Source organism: Protopterus annectens, chromosome 1.part1 (assembly GCF_019279795.1).
Source record: "Protopterus annectens isolate FY-2018-M chromosome 1.part1, PAN1.0, whole genome shotgun sequence".
NCBI lineage: Eukaryota > Metazoa > Chordata > Ceratodontiformes > Protopteridae > Protopterus > Protopterus annectens.
This window is the reverse complement of record NC_056726.1, coordinates 1,240,293,125-1,240,310,496: the sequence shown is the minus strand read 5'-3', so window position 1 is coordinate 1,240,310,496 and position 17,372 is coordinate 1,240,293,125.

Sequence of the window (17,372 nt, the reverse complement as noted above, 5' to 3'; positions counted from 1 at the left end):
AATCTTAAAGGCAGCACACAACAGTGTGCCAAACTGTTATTAAATAGAGCTACATTCAAGAAACTGGGAGATTTAGGTAACCTTCTGTTTGACAAATTCATCTCCAACTTTACTACAGTCACCCCAAGCCACCCTTCCCAGGAATTACCATCTAACATAATTCCTCCAACTATCAGTAGGGAGCATGTTTTAGATGTTTCCTTTAAGACAAAGAATATAACTTAAATGGGCCCTGATAATATCCTGGGATGCCTCCTAAATAGCCTGAAATATGACCTATCATGGCCACTGGAGTCACTATTCAACCCTAACCTCCACATATGCTTCATGCCATATGAATGGAGGACTGCGACAGTCATCCCTCTACACAAGGGTGGACCATCAATGAATCCCAGGAACTACAGACCCTTTAGTCTGACTAGTCTCATATGCAAAACCATAGAAATAATTATAATGGAAATATTTAACAATGACATAGGAGACCTTCAGACACTGCACCCAACCCAGTTTGGTTTTGTTAAAGGCAGGTCATGCCTATTGAACCTGGTGGATGTCTTTGAGAAGGTCACCAAGGCAATTGATGAGGGCAAAACAGTGCATACTGCCCCTTGGACTAGCTAAGGGTTTTGATACAATACCCCACTTGGGCATTGTAAAACTTATGGAATTAGGCATAAACCCCTATGTAACTTGTTGCATAGCCAGCTAGTTCACAGATAGGACTCAGAATGTTTAGACTGGAGTTGCCACCTCCACAAAGATGCCAGTCACCAGCAGAGTTTCACAATGCTCTGTGCTTGGTCAGTTCCTCTTTGGCATCTCTTTTTCTGAAGTCAAGGCCAAAGTCAATGACCTCTGGCTTACCAAGCTTGCAGATGACTGCAAGCTAGGATCAATCACAAAAGCACCCCAAGATACTAACATCTTACAAGAATGCATAACACAGACATCTGACTGATGCCAGTACTATGCCTTAAAACAATACCAAAAAATGCATATTATTATGTTTTGGGAAGTTGGCCACCCAGGGAAACTACCTCATTGCTAAAACACCCCTAAAAGTAGACACAGTAGCCAGGGATTTGTGGACTCGTAGACAGTCACCTAGTTTTTGACCAACATGTGTCTTAATGTGGTAAGAAAATCATTCTGTGTCACTCAACTTATAAGTAAGGGCATGGCATCTAGGTCCAGGGAAGTCATTGTGCCACTGTACGTAGCCCTTATCAGACCCCTCATTGAGTATAATGATCCCTTTGGTATATACCTGACCAGGCACATGCAACAACTAGAATGTTCATAGAGGTTCCCTACAAAAAAATACATGGCTTAAACACAATGCCCTATACAGATCACTTCAAAGCCCTATCTCTATACTGTTTCCTACAGCCTGCTGAGAGACAGTTTATGCCTGGCATACAAGATATCCTTCAGTCCCACTCTGATGGACTTTTTTGCATATACACAAAATGAAGAGCACCGGAACTACTAGATCTAAGGGTTTGAACTTTGCTTGTGACTTACATATGACATGTTGGATGGACAGATATATATGCATGTCAGAAAAATCCCTATTTTCTGGAATATGCTTCACATCCACGTGAAGCAGAAACCTTCCCTAACCATATTCAAGGGTAACCTGGACCAGTGGATGGGCAATCAGAAATTCACCCCGGTATAACACCTATGTCTTTGTTGGACAGTGGTAGCTGTTAGGTCATGCCCTAACATACACCACTTAGAATAACCTCTAAGGCAAAATAACTTCTGGAATACATTTGGGTTGCATGGACCCAGTGATAGTTTGCTTGGTATACACCTATGAAACGTGACTAGGTGCATTTCTCAGGGCTTAGTTCCAGTACACCTTATGTTCAATATCTTCTACTTAAATATACAAACCACTATGCCCAAACTAACATATCCCCCACATAACCTCTAGAACTTCCTAACATACCCCATACTAATAAATGCCCATGGTACATAGGGACACAATTGGGTTGGATTGCATGGCTAGGCTTATAAAGGCCCTGCTGGACATTAGCCTAGTATATAAATATGAACCTATAAACCCAGAAATATGGCTAACTAAATTTGTTGACTGCAAGCCAGGTTGTGGTGTTTACTCAGCAATCAGTACCATGTTACCTTATCAAGGAATAAAACATACAAGTGAACTACTATTAACAAATAGTCTTACTTGAATGCAGAGAAGTGTATCATTGTCACCTTTGCTCAGCAACAGCTTACTATATAGTCATCACCATACTCCAGAATGATACTATTATCAGAGATCTTGGCAACTTCATAGACAACCTCCCTATCCATTGGCCAACATATAGCAATCAGTCAGGAAAATCATACCTAGCCCAATTAATAAATAAAGGCACCTCATCCAAGACAATAGAAATTATTTCCCCATACTCTGCCCTGATCAGGCCAATTACAAAACATAATGTCCCTTTTAGCATGCCTCTACCTAAACAGATTGTGTAGCTAGGGAAAGATGTGACATTAAAGACTACCCATAAAGCCAACTCATCTACCAAGTCAGCCTTGATGTTCTGTCTCTATACTCTGATGCTTATGTGGTGATTTATGTCTAGCATTCTAGTCATCCTTGATCTCTGGTACATCCACAAAACACATGGTTCCACAAGCACTCAAACAAAATATTTAAATATCCAACAACAAATACTCATCAGACTGGCTTCATGGTGCAGAAGGAAGGAATCCTGACTGTAACCCATGTAACCAAAGGTCCATTAGTGGCTCCTGCAAGGGAGGAGCCAGAAAGGGAAGGAAGTGAAGGGGTCTGATTGCTCACCTCTCCTGGGTGAGGTAGGGTGGGTAACATGCTCCTAGGTTCATAAGTTCATAGGTAGGTACTAGGCTATTGGCCCTAGGGCCTATATAAGCCTAGCCAAATGGTACCCTGGCTTTTGCCAACCAAGAAAATTATTTTCCTGTGCCCCTGTCAAGCAGACCCACAGAAGTGAGTGATCCCCAGGGTGAATTTCCTATCTCCCATCCAAGCAAGATTTTTCTTGAAGAGTGCTAATGAGGAGCTTTGTTTAATATAGATAGGTAGTTTGTTCCAGAGTTTGGGAAGTCTCTGGGACAGGAATCTATCCCTCCAGCATGTTCCGTTTATTGTGGTGACAAGGTTTAGGTCTCTAGAGTGTGTAGCTTAAGTTATATATATATATATATATATATATATATATATATATATATATATATATATATATATATAAACACACACACACACACACGGCAAGTGTGATTTCCCTGGTGGGGAACATAGAAACCACCTCCTGCGCATGCACAGGTTAGTGGGGCTGGAGATGCTTGATGGTTACATCCCTAACAGAAGTGAAAGGGTGTCCATCATGGACAGCCCACTGCACCTCCTTTCTTTATATTGATGAGTGTGCATGATGGAGGAAGGCCACAGAAAAAGTATCTCAAATGATGGCCTCTGTTGACCCTTGTCCTGATGATGGATAACACATTCCTCCAGGACTCTACTTCCTTTGGCTTCTGCAGTAGAAGAATTGTGCTTTCAACAAGATCAGTTTTACAAGTAAAGATCCAGTTTTACCACCAACCTTTATGTCATATTTGATTTATACTCCCATTTACTATCATATGTGCAGGTTTTTATTAGCTCAATATGCAAGTTACTTGGCCTTAATTCATTCCCATTTTGTGGTATATCATGTCTTGAACCCAGACCATGGCTAAAAATGGCCTTTGTACCCATGTGGCAAAAAATCAGTCTTGTGAAAACTGGTAAATCTACCCAGCTTTGTCTGCAGACCAGCTGCTATCTGGGAGGCCCAACTCCCTTCCTAGTTGCTCCTTTCCATTTTGATGGGACCTGTGCATTCAAAAATCCATTATTCAGTCTGTCTGTCCTAAAGGTAACTAACTCCAATATACAAGTCCAGGTTAAAATGGACACCATCCAACTGTATCTGATGGCCATTTTGTCAGTACATTTACTCATCACATAATATCTCGTTTACTCTGCTCATGATATTGTAAGGTTCAGTAATTTGCAATACTGCCCATAGTCCTAAACACCCACCCCTGAACCTTACTGCCTTCTTCTCTAGGTTTCCTATTTTCAAGTCCTTTTCATCTCCAGAACTGGAATATTTTAAATGTAGTCTAACCAGTATGACCAGACATTTCCATCTACAGGTTCTCATTCTGCCTCTCTTTCCCAGACCATATTGCAAAAGAAATTTTTATTCCATCCTTTACCGAATGGCTAGTGATCAGTCTGAGGTCCGTTTTCAGCTCCATGTCTTAGTACCATCAGACTTGGGTTAGTGTGCAAAATGCAGAATCCTATGGTTATATGCAAAGGAGGATAGTCCTTACCTGTACAGAACTTTTAGGCCCCTTTTAAGGCTTTCCCATCAAGTGGAAGTTCTTAAATTTCTGCCTTACTCCCAACCAATTTGTCTGAAGTGCAGATCATTTCCACCCTCTCTTCCCTATCCAGTTTCACAATGCTGCAATAATTGCTGTTACTTAGCCGTAACACTGTGCAGGTTTCAGCTATAAACTGGTCTTCCTTTACAAGGTTTACCACACCAACTGGACTGAGTAATCAGAAAGTCACATGCAGCAGTCCTATTTTCTTTAAGCGAGGCAACAGTGAAGCATTTTTTCAGTTATGTGGTACTTCCCCTGCAGACTAAAATGTTCTGCAAGCCATTTCCCTACCCAGCAGTAGCTTTGCCACTTTGACTGAGGCGCTCACCCCCCTACAGCTGATATAATTTCAATAAATCTATACCCCTTTGTTTTATCAAGGGGGATTATACCAACAAGATTTGCTGTTTCTCTGGGAATATTTCTTATTGCTCAAACCCAGCAATTTATAAATGTTTAAAGCAACCAAAGTGGAGTTAATGGTATATATGATCTAGTGCATTTTTGTATATGAACTTGCATGATTGCTGTTGCCGTGTGGTCCATGTCATGACTGGAAATGACCCATTGTTTATGACCTGGTTAATAAAGCATAAAAAAGTAAATCCAAGCCTTATGTTTTACCCCTCGCATAAGAGTACATCATTTTAGTTATTGACTCTCACTTGTCTGCCTTCATTTCACCCAGTAGCACTTGTCACCACCTGTCAGCACCACAATATAATAGTCTAGTACTTTAGCAAGATTCTTGTATGGGATCTAACTTCCTTGTGTGTTACTTTATCTTATCCTTGTAGTAGTTTCCTCTGTAATCTAGTTCTTGGCCTTCCTCATCCGTTTAGCCATTTCCTGTCTCACTGTGAGGAAGTTAAGCTCCTCCCATCTTACTTTACACTATTTTTGAACAGCTTCTCCCCACGATAAAGTACCTCACAGATTTTCCTGAATCACCTCAATCATTCCCCAAGACCCCCACCTTCCTTTTGTGGGAAGGCACAACTTTGTACCTTTGAAATGCTGTCTGCATCTTGGGATTTTATTCTTCCTCATCTCCATTATCCTAGCTACTCTTTCACTTTTACTCCCAGCTACCTATAACTCCATCAATAGGGTCTCTATCCCTTAAATCTTCACTGCTCTGCCCAGGGCAGAGTATGGTCAGTGAAGATCATCCACAAGGAGAGATTTTTGACCTAGTAAGGACTGTCGTCTTGATCCAGCCAAAAAAAATTCAGCCTTATCAGATCAATGTAGGGCTTTTTAGGGCAGATGTAGAACTGAAAAGTATACAGCTGAGAAACCCTCTGCTTCTTAATCTGGAGGGGAAATCACAACCACATCCCACTCCATCTTTAACAAAGTCCACTTCTGACAATCGCCAGCTATCAGAACACAGGATAGCCTACTCCCCCCCCCCCCTTATCCTTTTCACCAGCTTCCTGGAATTGCACATTTACTTGCTCCTTCCTTTCTTTCTCAATGCAGCTGCACCCTGTTACTTGCTGTCTTGATGTTTCTTTTTGTTCCATTTCTTCACTCATGCAGCTTAAGGCCTGCATACCCCCCTTTCAAACTTATTCAACATGGAATTAATCTATATAGGCTCCCCTTACTCCATGCATCTACAGTTCTTCACATACCAATCTCCAGTTGATGCAACCACAAACTTCCCCACTTTAGTTTCCTTGGCACACTGGCTCAGGATAGCACTTCTAAGAAAGTCACTATAGGCAAGCAGACATCACCACTTGCCTTCCTAGGGACACGGACCTGCTCCTGTGCTTTTCCACGGCCTTTTACCTCCTTGCTTGCTCAGTCATGACATTACCTTTAGTGAGGCCACTCACACCCTTGTTCCACACTCAGGATTCTGATGCCCTTGATCACAGTACTTTGTCATTACATCCAATACCAAACCTAATCTTCAAGAAAAACCCTCCATCCAGTGCAGATTTGCTGTCCTCATTTTCTATGCCACCTACTGGCCCACCTCATCTTTTTCTTGTCATACCTCCCCCACCCCCATACCATCCTCATTTTTTGGTCCCCTTATTCCATAAGGCTCCTGCATTCTTGCCTGTGGTCTGCCCATCTCCTGGATACTAGCCTTCCTACTCCCCTGCACATTTTTACCACCACTCATCCCTTTCATTTTCAAGTGGAAGACCCCCCCCCCCAACTGGGATCCTATACAGCCCCCATACCCATAATTCCTCATACCTTCTCCTACATTTTGTAATCAAATTCCTCCAGCACCACCACTTCAGGATCCCACTGCCTTGTGTGCCCACAAAGATGAAAAGCACTACTCTTGCATCAGTTTCTTCCCCAGTCACTAATAGCAGACTCATGATAATTTACAGAACCTTATAGAAGCACCTATTAGGGCAACAGCTGTCACACCCAATATGGCACATGTTAACCTTCATCACCCCCCCATTTTGATTCCCACAACCCTCATTTAGATCAGGCTTTGATTAGCCTGGCATCTGCTTTAAGATAAATTCCTTTTCTTTCTGTATAGAAATATTGATTTTTTTTTTAGCTCCATATGACAATACAACCATCAGTAAAAACACATTTCAATCACAAATTGAATACTAGTAATAGTAATTGATTGTAACTTTTTTTTTGCCGAGTGTATTAGACAAAATATGCAAGCTCACAGTACAGCCACTGCTGTGCAGTACTAAAAAAAGCCAGCGTTAACAGGTTTAAGTCCTGGAAACAGGATTGAATCATGCCTATATTTTCCTTAGATTTCAGATACCACCACCAACTGGTTTACCATTGATTTTGTCTCAAGATGCAAAAATTACTATACTGACAACTCTTTCATTATGCCAAAATATATCTTTCTGGACTACACTGGATTCCTTACATTGAAGTATTCCAAATTTGGATGCTAGTTTTCTTACTATAATAGTTTTCTTACTATAAGAAATGTCCTTTTGCTTTTCATTACCCGAAATAACATTTTCAGACACTGACTTATGGTTCTCAAAATATGAAATTGTTTTTAATGGAATAATTCAGAGAATTACATGTAGTTTAAGTGCTGGCTCTTAACATGATTTTATAATTTTCTACTTGCACATAACTATACATATATGCAAAATTAACTGGAGTCAAGGTACAGAACAGTCAGAGGCAATCTGAACAAACAGATTGTAATGAACAAGTACACTGACCTAAACAGAGAAATTGTGATAATCACAATTTTTCCCCAATACAGTCTCTAAAAATCAGGATTTACCTGTTTTACTAGTAAAAAGCATAATGTATCTGAACTTTCAGTCTTCAGCCTCTTAACCCCCTCACTTCCTCTCCTGGCAAAGCTTCTCATACATTTGTACACCTGTAGTATACCAAATATATTCTTGGCTTTATAAAAACTCTTACTTTGACTTGCACAAAATCTTTTCCCCATCTACTCCCATCTACTCTAATTTTTCAGATGTTTTTAAACTTTTGTACATAATGGAAATTAACACATTGCAGTTTACCTTGTACTCCAAGAACTAAACTACCATTGTAGTTCACCTTGTACCCCAAGAACTAAACTACCATTGTAGTGTTCTCCTGTCACTTACATTGCATGTCTGGTTATTGCTGACCACAGGCTGAAACTGAAATGGGTCTGAATTGATCAGTGCACTACCTCATTAAATTCAAATAAGGCTGACATTTGAATAAGTCTTGTATTGCTTATTCGTTTCTTTGGGAATCCCAAGTATAACAGAACTTTTGCTCAGTGCATTAACCTGGCAATGTATGCAAACAGGTCAGTGCAGTGCTAGTCTGATATGCTATTACTCCACATCTCTACAAAATTCCCTCCAGCTGCTGCTATTCATATCCCATTAAATCAGGCACAGAGATCATGTATAATCAGCCTTAATGGGGGGAAAAAAAAATCTTCCACAATGAAAATTTGTTTGCATGTTCCATCTCTGTGGGGTTCTTCTGAAAAATGTGTTATGCTTCTATCTCAAACTCAACAAATGGCATTGTGAGCAACAGCCAAGCCTTTAGATGGTGCCCTATAGGGGCAAGTGTTGTACAGACTAACTGGTTTGGGCATCTACTGTGGTGCACAGTATCAAGATACGAGAACACAGATCAGAGACTGCATGCCATGGCAGAGATAGTCACTGTAAATATGGCTCTAGGTGATTATTTTAACTTGTTTGCATCTTTCGGCTTTTCCTGGTTAAGGGTCACCAGTGGAACTCAGTCGGCTAATGATTGGTAGTTGATTTTTACATGCAGAGTTACCAGCCCTGACACAACCTTCAACGAAGGTATGCCCATTCACACGTCTCCACGTAGAGGACGCTCTAGCTGAGAATCGAACCAGACAGCGTCTTACTATGAGGAGACAATGCTACCACAGCACTAATGCTGCTAAATGGGCATGGGTATTTGCCAGTGATAAGTGGGTTGAGGACCCAGCCTACTCCAACCTACACAATGGACCTGTGCTAATGGTGGGATGGGTGTATGTGCCCACCATAAAGCTCAGCAGTCCTGGGTCAATAAGCTACTGACCAGATAGTGTCTAGTTGCTCACCTGGGCTACCTGGGATAAGTGTTGAGTGAAATCTGGACATAAAACCAACCTGCCAAACATGAACTGAGAATTGATGCACTTAATGTAGCTTCACAGACAGGACACAGCTTGGAATTTAAGACATGATATACAGGTGGCTGGGCATGCTATATATCCAGGAGAAGAGCATTGCAGGGAAGCCACTTAGGATCTAGAGCCTACTAAGGACAGGCTAGAAATGGCATTGGAATTGTGAGAAGCTTCAGAAAGCAGTGAGGGATATCAGAATTAATGACAAACTCATAGCAGACTACAGTGAATGATAGGGCAGTATTCATATCAGTGTACGCCCCACAGGAGGGCTGTGATAGCGAGGACAGTGCATTCAGACAGCAGCTGCCTGACTTACTAGATTAATTGGTGTTATGGGTGACTTGTATGCACATATGAGAGAACAGGACTGCCTGGGTCAACATGGAGGGGGCAACAGGAATAAAGGAGGTGTCATTCTAAACTTCTGTCTAGCAAATGGCTTGATAGTAGCCAACATATGGCTCAGAAAGTCAAAATCATACAAGAGTGGCAAACATACAACTCGGGTAGACCTAGTAATGAAAGGCATTGGGGTAGAATCAATGATTGCAAAAACATCCCAGTGAGATCAGCCCATACCATAAAACCACTGGTTGCCACAAACAGTGGTCAGAAAAGGGTCCAAGGTCAGAGAAGAGTCTGAAGACCTGGAAGTTGACTGGAGAAAAATTACAGTTCCAGAGATAACTGAGCTCTAGCACCCCAAGAGGAAAAGGAGTTGAAGCAGCACCTCAAAAACAGCATGTGTGAAGAAAACAGGTGTGTGGCAGAGCCAGGTATGGAAATAAGATATAAGGAAAGCTGGTGGACTACACAAGTCTAGGAAGTCAAAAGAAACCAGGAGTGCAGGAAAGAGTGGGAGATAGAAGACCGATCAGACTAGGAAGGAATACAGGCTGGCTAAGAAAGGAGTTGCAACAGTGAAGAAAAAGGTATTGGAAGCACTCTACAAGCTTCTGGAAAGTGACTCCATAGACAACACATCCGGGATGGCAGCATCAACCTACTCACCAGTTCACAGGACATCAAAACCAGATGGACCATTTCTAGCAGCAGCATCTGAATGAAGACAACCCCACAGAATCTGTATTGACCCAGACACCACCTATGATGAGAGAAGAGCCACCCACCCCAGAAAGAGTAGCACTAAGAAAAATGAAGTCAGGAAAAGTAGTAGGCTCAGATGAGGACACAGCAGATAAAGATGCTGGGTGAGAAAAGGAAGAGACTCCCGAGGGTACTCAGTGTGGAGAGAAATGTATATCCCAGCTGACTAGAGAATAAGCATACCAATGTCTGTACAAGAAATAACTGTGGGTAGTACACCGGCATTAAAACTCCTGTCACATTGCATGAAAAGTTCTAGTGAGGGTAACTGATAAATGGATATACAGAGTGGCAGATTAGCAGTTCAGATTGCAGCACAACTGACCCAATGTTTGCAGTGAAACAGTAAAGACAATTCCAACTGTGCATTCCTAGACTTGCAGAGCACATATGACAAGCTCCCAAGAAAGCTGATTTGGACAATACTGCAGTGGTAGAATTAATGCAGGTTATGTACAAGGACCGAATGACTTGATGTGGCATTACAGGCAGACTGGAGTATGAACTTCAGCAAAGAACATGGGAATGGCATGCAAAACTGAAAGCACATGGGATGAAACTAAGCAGATATGGTGGCACATTAGTGCAGCGGTTAGCATGGTCACCTCACAGCAAAAGGTTATATGGTTTGATTCTCTGCTGGTGTGCCTTTGAGTCTGCATGTACTCCCTGTATTTGTATGTAGTCCTCCAGTTTCCTCTCACTTTCCAAAGACATTAATCTGGAGCATTTCTCCCTGGGCCTCCACTGAAAATGGGCAGTCTCAGTTGGTCTTGCCTGTTAAAAAAAAAATGTTGAGTGGTAAGTAATGTCCTTTGGCTTTTCCCTGTTAGGGGTCACCACAGCAGAACTCCAGTCCACTAATGATTGGCAGTGGATTTCTATGGTGCCAAGTTGCCAGCTCAACCTTCAAATGCAGCACACCCATTCATGCACACACCTACCTGCATGTCTTTAAACGTCACTGACAGCAAATTGGGAAATCAGAAGCAGCTTGAGAATTTAGAAGGAAAATAGCAGATGTTAATAGCTTTAAACATCTGGGAGGGGTGGTTGAGAAATAAGTCTGAAGAGATCAAGGCTAGAATCAGAGGGGCTGCAGCCAACCTGGGTACAGTGTAGGATACAATGCCAAAGAAGCTTAGTAAGGTGCACAAGATAGTGGTGAGCAGTACTACTGTATGGTACAGAAAGCTGGGCAGTAAAGGCAGAGCAGATATGAAGGTGCCGGAGAAGGGTGGTAGGATGCACACTGTTGGACAGACAAAATAAGGACATGAGTGGAAGCCAAAGTAGCTCCAATTGCAGAAAAGTTCAAAGAAAAGACGTGCAGAAAAATATGCCAATCTGGTGAAGATTTAGGACAAATAGAAAGGTAAGAAACAAGGATGTCCAGTCAAGTGGTAGATGGATTGTGCGAGAATGTCAAAGGTAGGAGTGTGGCATTGAACCAAAAGACTGCAATAGTCAATATCCCAATCCCATGTAGAAAAATGGGGTTTGTTGCTGATGTAGAGTCAACTAGTTTGGAAATTTGCCCATTGCTTGTGCCCCAGTCAGTGGCAACTTCTCTAAAATTTTCTTTGGTGGCAAAAGCTAGGGTACCGTTTTGGCTGGGTTTGTATAGGCCCCAGGGCCAATAGCCTAGTACCTACCTATGAACCTGCATTGTTTTGCAGTTTCTGAAGGCAGCAGTTCTACTGGTGGCCCTAGACTTTCCTTCATCTGGACTTTTCAGTTCAATACAGCTCATTTGCATCAGGACATCTGAAATGACTCTGTGGTGCAGGCAGAGAATAGCCTACCTTAACTAGCACTAGCCTTCCAAATTCCATAAGAAAACGGATGCATTGAGTTTTCCTGAACTTGCCTTCATTTATCTCTTAATAGGTTACTTCTTGTGCCCATCAGTACTCGCATGCTGAAGAGATTCAGTCTTACTCACAGCCCACTATAAACAAAGTATTAATTCATGTCACCTAATTATCACCCCCTCTTCTTGAGGGCACCCATCCTAAGACTTTTAGAGCAAGATGGACATTATTCTAATCGTGGTTGGGACCCTTTGAGTATTAATTTCAACTAATTTAGTGCCTGCAATGACTAATAGTCAAATTCTTAGATTAGTACCAAGCTAACTGCCCTTGCAAGCCATTTTAAGCCCTAGCTAATTAACCCTGCACCTTGTTTGTAAGGCAAACACCTTAACCATTAGGCCACCCTCCCAACCCCTTTGATCTGCAAGAAACAAATCAGGTTACACAAACTTGGAAACTGGATTTGAACAGTACTTTAAAGCTCCAAGGAAAATGCTTTAATGACCTTTCTACAAACATACTCCCACTAGAAAAGTTTGTGAAAGCCAAGGTTGGTACTGCAAGCCAAAAACCTACCCTACATAATTGACATCACCAAGATTTTGGAAAGTAGATTACTGCTTGCAAATCAAACACCAGAAAGTTCTCCTGGAAGATGGTATGAAAATCAATGACATGCTTTGAGACAATGGACTGGATACTAGATGGATTTCTTGAATTAAGCTAATGGATTATGAAATTGTTCATAGTTTGCATCTGAAGTAATAGCAACTTAGTGCTGTGTGATTGCATAATCGATTAAACCAGCTTTGGAATTCAGTGAACCGAATAGCTTCCTTTATCTGTTGTACTTTTGTTTGGTACAGAAGCGTTGTTAGATCATGCTAGAAACTGGCTCCTTGTACTCTTGTTCATATTAGATGACATGGTCAATAGTTTGTGGGCAAGGTGCCAAGTAGTTTAACTAGACTTGAAGGCATGCATCTGCTCAAGCTGGGCCAGATTTCATCTTAAACCAGACTAAAATGCAGAGCCGTTTAGTCATGGCATTTGAGGAATGATCCCAGTTCATCTCAGACTTGCAAGTAGAGTTCTACTATACCACTAGGCCTCCGCTTATTAGCTTAGAAATTTGCTTAACTATATAAAACAAGTTTGAAGGATGGCTGAAACCATAGGTCTCCGAGTCTCCTCAATGAAGTGCCAGAAAGCCACAAAACATACAAGTGTCTAAAACTGTTGAGGGCTAGAAGTATCTGCAGCAGTTATGGCAGGACAGATTACTTTAGGAAACAAAGGGCTTGCTTGGCTCTAGTGCCAGACACCAAGAGGCTGACGAGGTCTCAAGTTATCTAGGATACTAAAACATTTGAGGGGTAGGTGATGGGGGCCTGCCCAGCCTAGGGGCAGGACCAGTGCTGTAAAGGCCATGCTGAGGCTTTTCTAGAATGGCCAGTGTTACTGCAGCTTGCCTACCACAGGGAAGCATGTGTAAGCTCCATTCCAACTGACATGCCAGTGTGTGGTCCCAACCTCATGGAGTACCAAGGAAGTTGAATGTCAACTAACCATCACTAGATAAAAGTTCCTTCAGAGCAGGATTTCCATCCTTACAAAAAGGCAGTTTAGTAACTAGGCTAAAAATACCCTAGTAATCTGACCCCAGGGGGCCTCAAGTGTAGCCATGTTTCCCACATGGCTCTGGGAAGGTTTGGGATGGTCAGACATACCCCATGTAGGTTGGGAATCTGGTTTAGATCAGGCAATTCTGATGCAATGTTTTTACATGTGCAACAGATCAGAGGATGCTTTGTAGGGCAGGCATAGATATCAGCAGTTTGTAGGAAACAGTGCAGGTATAGGGCTCCGAGGTGGTTTGCACAGGACACATTTGAATCCTGTATTCTTTGGGACAAGCCCCTTGATGCTTAAAAGGGGCATGTGCTTGGTCAGGTACATACACAAGGGGCACTTGCACTGATCTGATGAGGGCAGAGTACAGCAGCACTGGTATCCTTGGACCTAGATGCCATGCCAAAGTTGTGCTGCAAGGCCAGGTTAGTGTCTACATGCGTTCCCAAAAGATATTATGTATTGTTGGCATTAGCTCTGGCTCCAGTTGCAGGTCATTTTGGAGGATTGTTAGATTAACTGCACTTAACTTGGTCTTCAAACAGACTTTATAAGAGGCCTTTGAGGTTTTGTTTTACTTCATAGTAGATGCAAAGAGGAGCAGCCCCAGTATGACATGTACTTGCTAGTAAATGGCCTTAGTACTCCAAGGACCATCTTTGAGACTAGGTTGGATCAAGACTAGTACTCCTCTGAACCCACCCTTGAGGAAACTAGGTTGTATCCAGTGCCTGAAGGCAATACAAAATTACCACTCTTTAGAAGACCTGCAAGACTGTTCACTAGTTTAGCAATTAAGTGAAGGACTAGAGTTCTGCAGATGACAGGAAACTACAAATTCTCCTTTTTGAAAGTGGGACCAACTTCAGCTAGTTATTCTTGAAGCAATCCTGGTCCACTTGATCTTTTAGCTTTTAAAAATTGACAAAGCTCAAGTCCCAATTAACCACCAAGTCCCAATTAGAATGATAGCAAACAAGTGAATGCCAGGGAACCCTCAAATCAGTTTTGAGGTATGCCCTGAAGACTGTCCACTATTCAGATTTTTAAATAAAGGATCGATTTAGCTAAATGACACTGAGCTCAACTCCATCCCCATTTTTTGGGCTTTGTTCCTAGCCTTCATCCAGATATGTATGAAGAGAAGTATGATTCAGGATCCAGAAAGGCTGTACCACAGTATGTACTAGTACAGCGTGTAGCATTACCATACAATAATGGTGCAGAAGGCTCATGTGGCATGTTGATCTTAGACCTCATTGTCCAATTACTGGAACTGGAAGGTGGATAGTCTGCAGCCTGACCAGGGTTCTTACAACTAAACCCACTGAAAGATTAATCTCGAGCTTTCACCCACAGATCCTGAAGAGGATACTCTTCAGGAAAGGGTTTATATCAGTAGACACTATGAAGGGCCTATATTTATAGGCAACAGTGCACACTTGCCTACCCTTACCTAGCCAAAGCCTTCAACACCATTTCCCACTCTCCCACCTAGGCATCAACCCATATAGACAGGTAGCCAACAGACTCTCCAATAAACCCCCACTCAGTCAAACCCCCAACTCAGACAAAATAGGGGAAACCTCTATTAGACTAACAAGCAGTATACCCCAAGGATCAGTCTGAGCCTCTTCGGATAGTTTGAGGTGCAAGCCAAAAGCAGTGGTCTTTGGCTGACCAAGTCTACAGATGACTGCAAGTTCAGCACCATCAAATTCTCCTAGTAATGTGAACATCCAAGAGGCATTACCCATACTGACTGGTGCAGAAGCATGGCAAACTGAAAGCCAAGAAATGAACCATCCCCCTTGGGGAAAGTGGCATCCCACAAGTTATCACATTAAGCTAAGCATGCTATCAGTAATGGACTTTTGGCACCCAGGCTGATAGCAACCCAACTTTTGACCACCAAGTTGCCTCCATTGTACAGAATGTAGTCTACATAGCCCACCTCATAAGGGGCATTTCATCCAGGAACAAAGAGATATCCCTGTACTCCCTTATTCCATACAGATAAGGCCTCTAACAACTGCTCAGAGGTGACCTGGCTCAACTCCATCTTTTTTTTGGGCTTTGTTTCAGCCTTCATCCAGATATATGTATGAAAGATGATTCAGGAAGGATGGGCTGGGGGCATACTGGGGAGTACACAGCATCTCCTCCCCTCCTCCACCTACCTAAACACTACAACCTGAGAGAGATACATTAGCCAAACTGGAAGCAAAAGCTCTCCAGCCAAGATTGTACTACAGTCTAAACACCTGCACTACACTAATACAAGGCAGTCTGGAGTTGCTACACATGTCAAACTCCACTCATGTAACCCACAAGCAAGGCCTCAACCTGGGTCCGAGTAGTGTAACTTGGCAGGATAGATTTGTGCCCAGACAGCTCCCATGTGTGAAGTGGGCTCCCTCATGTCAAGAGTACCTCACTAGTCCTCAAGTGGAACCTGGATGGGAAACTGAAGATGGGATCACACCAGTGTCCCTGCTAGACAGGGAAAACAGGTGCCAATGTTGTGGGAAAATGGAAATTAATCATAGGCACCAGCCTAAAATTGCAAAGTACCTTGCAAATGTAAGGGAAAACAGCTCTTTACAAAAGAGTAAGCACCTAAACAGGCATATCCAAAGGTCAGCTTCCAGTGATTTCTCCCATCCACCTGGTGAGTCTGGGCATACTGGGGCAATGCAGCAACTGCATGTACACAAGACTCTCCTCCTACCACCTAAACACTACAACCTGTGAGAGATGCACTTATGTAGCCAAACTGGAAGCAAAAGCTCTCCAGCCAAGATTGTACTACAGTCTAAACACCTGCACTACACTAAAGCAACACAGCCCTTCAAAACCCACACCAACACCCACACCTAGCAACACTAAACCCACATATGCAGAGGCCCATAACATTAACCTGCCCAAGCAACAAGGACCTCAGATGCTAAAACAAAACAGCAGTCACAACCAAAGTGACACAGCTCAACACCAGTGGGCCACCCAACAGCCCCCAAGGCAAGACAACATACCCATAGGTGTCAGGCACACCGATGTCCCACTATCCATGCTGAACAAGGAGAAAATTAGTCAGCTGCCTGTCTGGTGCCAGGATCCACCACACATGCACTCAAGTCACTCAACGTACAAATAGGACAGTCATTGTCCATGTTTGAGTGAATGGCTTGACCTCCCTGGACTACATAATGAGACATGGAAGAGCTCTCTGATCATGTGGCCCAGGCAGTAGGACCCTAGCCCCAAGTAGCATCCTGCCTTTGCCCAGAAAGATACCACATAAAAGGGCAAAATGATAAGACTTCAACAATTGGCTAAGCTTCTAGTGTTATTCAAAGGGGGATCCAGTATTTGTCTGCCTGGGACAACATGAAAGACAAGCCACAATGCTTTGTCAAGAGATGGTCAGCACCAGTCACCCCTGGGATTCAGTGTACCTGTCACCCCTGGGATTCAGTGTACCTGTCACCCCTGGGATTCAGTGTACTGGCTAAAGCTCTTGCCACCCCTATAGTGGCATTTTTAGGCACAGTTCAAAGGACAAAACCACCACTGTAACAGATACAAGCATGCAAAATCTGAAGGTAATGCTACTCAATGCTAGAAGTCTAAACCTCAAAATGCGCTTGCGACACTCCCAAAAAAATGGAGGACATCTGTGCAGTAATTGAGACCTGGTTAAAGGCTGAGAGCACCCCTGCAAT